Source organism: Haliotis cracherodii, unplaced genomic scaffold, assembly GCF_022045235.1.
Source record: "Haliotis cracherodii isolate W230 unplaced genomic scaffold, xgHalCrac1.p SCAF_5, whole genome shotgun sequence".
NCBI lineage: Eukaryota > Metazoa > Mollusca > Gastropoda > Lepetellida > Haliotidae > Haliotis > Haliotis cracherodii.
In genome coordinates this window covers 106615-112614 of record NW_027266308.1, presented here as the reverse complement: position 1 = coordinate 112614, position 6000 = coordinate 106615, and positions in this window count along the sequence as shown.

Sequence of the window (6000 nt, the reverse complement as noted above, 5' to 3'; positions counted from 1 at the left end):
CACCCACACGTCACACACCCACTAGTTGGACATCCACCATTCAGACACTCACTAGTTTGGCACCCACCAGTCAGACACCCAATAGTTGGACACCCACCAGTCAGACACCCACTAGTTGTTTACCCACCAGTCAGACACCCACTAGTTGAGCACCAACCAGTCAGAGACCAACTGGTTGGACACCCACACGTCACACACCCACTAGTTGGACATCCACCATTCAGACACTCCCACTAGTTTGCCACCCACAAGTCAGACACCCACTAGTTGGACACCCACCAGTCAGACACCCACTAGTTGAGCACCAACCAGTCAGACACCAACTGGTTGGACACCCACACGTCACACTCCCACTAGTTGGACAATAACCAGTCAGACACCCACTAGTTGGACACCCACACGTCACACACCCACTAGTTGGACAATAATCAGTAAGACACCCACACGTCACACACCCACTAGTTGGACATTAATCAGTTAGACACCAACAAGTTGGACACCCACCATTCAGACACCCACTAGTTTGACACCCACACGTCACACACCCACTAGTTGGACAATAACCAGTCAGACACCCACACGTCACACACCCACTAGATGGACACCCACCACTCAGACACTCACCAGTTGGACACCCATTTGTCAGACACCCACTAGTTGGACACCCACACTTCACACAAACATCAGTTGGACACCCATTAGTCAGACATCCAATAGATGGACACCCACTAGTCAGCCACCCACCATTCAGACACCCACAAGTTGGACACCCGTCAGTAAGACACCGTCTAGTTGGACACCCATCAGTTCGGCACCCACTACAGAGGGACACATACCAGCCAGACACCCACTACAGCTCGACACCCACCAGTCAGACACCCACTTGACGGACACCCACTAGTGAAACACAACCACTAGATGGACACCCACAAGTCCGTCCCCCACCACTCAGACACTCACCAGTTGCACACCCATTAGTCAGACACCCACTAGTTGGACACCCATGAGTTAGACATTCACTAGTGAGAACCAACCAGTCAGACACCCACTAGTTGGACCCCGAAACGTCACACACCCACTACTTGGACACCAACCAGTCAGATACCAACTAGTTGGACACTCAAACGTCACACACCAACTAGTTGGACACCCACTAGTTAGACACCCACTAGTTGGACACCCACCAGTCAGACACCCACTACATGGACACCCACACGTCAGACACCCACTAGTTGGACACCCATCAGTTAGACACCCACTAGTTGGACACCCACTAGACGGAAACCCACATGTCAGACACACACTAGTTAGACACCAACTAGTCAAACACACCCACTAGATGGACACCCACTAGATCAACACCCACCATTTAGACAGCCACTAGTTGAGCACTCATCAGTCAGACACCCACTAGATGGACACCCACACGTCACACAAACATAAGTTGGACACTCATTAGTCAAACATCCAATAGATGGACACCAACTAGTCAGACACCCATTAGTCAGACACCGACCAGTTGGACACCCACCAATTGGAAACCTATTAGTCAGACAACAACTAGTTGGACACCAATCAGTAAGACATCCACTAGTTGGACACCCATTAGTAAAACACCCCCAGTCAGACACCCACTAATTGGACATCCACCAGTCAGACACCCACCAGTTGGAAACCTATTAGTCAGACAACCTCTAGTTGGACACCCATCAGTCAGACACACACTAGATGGACACCCATTAGTCAGACACACACTAGATGGACACCCATTAGTCTGACACCCATTAGTCAGACACCCACTAGATGGACACCCACCAGTTAGACAGCCACTAAATGGACACCCATTAGTCAGACACCCACTAGATGGACACCCATTAGTCACACACCCAATAGTTGGACACCCAACAGTCAGACACCCACTAGATGGACACTCATTAGTCAGACACCCACTAGATGGACACCCACCAGTCAGACATCCACTAGTTGAGCACCCAACAGTCAGACACCCACTAGATGGACACTCATTAGTCAGACACCAACTAGATGGACACCCACCAGTCAGACATCCACTAGATGGACACCCATTAGTCAGACACCCACTAGTTGAGAACCCACCCCTCAGACACCCACTAGATCGACACTCATTCGTCAGACACCCACTAGATGGACACCCATTAGTCAGACATCAACTAGATGGACACCAATTAGTCAGACACCAACTACATGGACACCCATTAGTCAAACACCCACTAGTTGGACACCCACCAGTCAGACACCCGTTAGTCAGACACCCACCAGTCAGACACCAACTAATTGGACACTCACCAGTCAGACAACCACTAGTGGGACACCAACCAGTTGGAAACCCATTAGTCAGACAACCACTAGTTGGACACCCATCAGTTAGACACCCAATAGTTGGACACCCTTTTGTCAGACACCCACTAGATGGACACTCATTAGTCAGACAACCACTAGTTGGACACCAATTAATCAGACACCCACGTGTTGGACACCCATTAGTCAGACACCAACCAGTCAGACACCCACTACATGGACACCCACCAGTTGGAAACTTATTAGTCAGACAACCTCTAGTTGGACACCTATTAGTCACACACCCAATAGTTGGACACCTACTAGTTGAGCACCCACTAGTCAGACACACACTTATTGGACACTCATTAGTCAGACACACACTAGATGGACACCCATTAGTCAGACACACACTAGATTGACACCCATTAGTCTGACACCCACAAGATGGACACCCATTAGTCAGACACCCACTAGATGGACACCCAAAAGTTAGACACCCACTAGTTAGACATCCGTTAGTCAGACACCAACCATTCAGACTCCCGTTAGTCAGACACCCACCAGTGAGACACCAACTAATTGGACATTCACCAGTCAGACAACCACTAGTGGGACACCCACCAGTTGGAAAGCCATTAGTCAGACAACCACTAGTTGGACACCCATCAGTTAGACACCCACTAGTTGGACACCCTTTTGTCAGACACCCACTAGATGCACACTCATTAGTCAGACACCCACTAGATGGACAGCCATTAGTCAGACATCCACTAGATGGACACCCATTAGTCACACACCCAATATTTGGACACCTACTAGTTGAGCACCCACGAGTCAGACACCCACTAGATGGACACTCATTAGTCAGACACAAACTAGATGGACACCCACCAGTCAGACATCCACTAGATGGACACCCATTAGTCAGACACCCACTAGTTGAGCACCCACCAGTCAGACACCAACTAGATTGACACTCTTTCGTCAGACACCCACTAGATGGACACCCATTAGTCAGACATCCACTAGATGGACACCAATTAGTCAGACACCCACTACATGGACACCCATTAGTCAAGACACCCACTAGTTGGACACCCACTAGTCAGACACCCACCAGTCAGACATCCACTTATTGGAAACCCATTAGTCAGACAACCACTAGTTGGACACCCATTAGTCAGACACCCACTACATGGACACTCATTAGTCAGACACCCACTAGTTGGACACCCATTAGTTAGACATCCACTAGTCAGACACCCATTAGTCAGAAACCTACCAGTCAGACACCTACTAGTTGGACAGTCACTTCTCTGTTAGCCTTGGGAAAATACCCACAGCTGTAATAGAACAGTCATAATTAGAGCGCTCTATTCTGTGATGGACTGTGATCACAGCTTAAAAGCAGAAATGTGAAATGTTTCAATGTAATGTTGTAATCTGTTTTAAGCAACAACTTTTGATCTTCAGGTTTGTCTGTGCCTAGATTATATTTTCACAGTTTACATGTTAATCTTATCTCAAATTGTACACAGATTAGTGTAATGAAGGTAAGCATTATTAATATGGCTGGGGTAAGGAAAGTAGAATACATCACTTCAAGGGATGTTCTTCACTCAAATCCAAAACTTTGGACTTGCGATGCTATACAAGGAGGATCCACAAGTGAGGAATTCGTTAAGATGAGCTGCATATATATGCAAATTGAACCCCGCAATCATTCCATGTAGATATGTCTAAATGCTTTTATTAATTGATTTTACAAATACCAGATTATACTTATATATGTTACAATCAATGTCTATAATCAGGCAATATGTATATTGACTGAAACTTTGAAACTAATATAAACTAACGGGCAAAAGAAACGCCACCAAACAATTTCTGATCTAAAACAATCAGACGCAAAGTTGGGTAACAGTTGATGGTTTTTTTTTAAAAAAAAACAAAAAAAAACAATTATTCAAATACAGTATTTGAAAGTGACAAGATAAAAAAACACGTACTTAAAGTTCTGCAGGCACGTTTATCATGCTGGGTGCACCGTCCAGTATTCGATCACACCGGCAGAATCGACGTCAATCTCTTGTAAAGTCCCGTGCTACATACATGGCTCGGTATCGGATGTGACCCTCTCCAGCAACGATGCAGGCCCTAGCAAGACGTCGAACTGAGTATACGAGTCTCCTACGGCATTCTTCCTGTTGGGCAATGACCAAGGCATCCCACGTCAATGGCGGCTGTTGACGTTTCCGAATCCTGCCTCCATGTTGGTCCCAGAGGTGCTGTATGGGCCACAGGTCCGGTGATCTGGCTGGCCACTGTAATACTGTCACTTTGTTGGCGTTCAGAAAGTCGCCAATGGGTGAGCTGTGTGAGAGGTGGCGTTGTCATGCAGAAACAGCTTCCGTGGAGTGTGATTTCCGTCGATGATGACCAGATCTGTCTTCTGGTCTCCGCAGATGCTACCCCAGACCATGACACTACCACCTTCATAAGGCGCCACTTCTCGGACGCAACAACGTCGTCGATAGATTCAAACCCGCCCACAAGACTTGAAGAGCTGTCACCTACTCTCGTCGCTGAAGAGCGCACTTTGCCAATTTCTCTGCCACTGTTTTACAGTCCTGGCCCATCTCAGTCTGTCACGTCGGTGAAGAAACGTTTACGTCAGGCTCTTGAAAGGTCGATAGGCGCGGAGACCATACAGGCAGAGTCGTCAAGTCCTTCTGCTGACTGGATGTCCAAGGCTGTTTGCGGATGATGACGTGACAGTTAGCTCTTCATCTGGAGAGAGAGAGAGAGAGAGAGAGAGAGAGAGAGAGAGAGAGGATATTTAATGTGTTTTCTCAAATACCACTTTTATCTCATCGAGTGAAGTGATCTTTTATTGATCATATTGAAAAATAATAATGGTAGTATTTGACAACAGACAGCAACCATTCATCCACAAACTCTTTTGATACACCATGCACCAATTAACACTTAAATAACAATATAGATTTCAGTATTTTTCATTTGTACTTGACTCTAAAACCTGAAGACATGTCCATTTCACTTTTGTACTGAATTCCAAAGCTCCATAAAAATCCGTACAAAGAGAGATATATTGCTCGGTTCAGTAAATTTACGACCAAACCCCTGTCTCAAAGACTCACCATAAGCCTTAATAGAACCAAAGAAAGACTTTCTTTATATTCACATAAAGTATTTGAGACAAGTGGAATTAATACCATGTGGATGCTTGACTTTTTGCAATCTCAGAAAAGAACCAAGTTCCATTCTGTAATAACATTTGGTTTTTCAACTTTGTACACCACTATCCCACATGACAAACTTAAGGAGAAACTTAATTCCTTGATCCATGGGGCTTTTGATACAAAGCATGGTGAACACAGATACAGTTACGTATCAATATTCAGAGGTTCAGGACAATTTGTGAAAAATGAAAGCAAATGCAATCTGAAATTTGCTGAGAAAACAATATATGAAATGCTGGACTTCCTCATTGATAACATCTACGTAGAATTTGGGGGTAAGACATTAAGGCATGAAGTAGGCATCCCTATGGGCATCAATTGTGTTCACCTTCTTGCGGATCTATTTCTTTATGCATATGTATCGGAATTTCTGTTCGGATTGGCCAAGTCAAAAACAAGGTAATTTGGGCAAGAAATT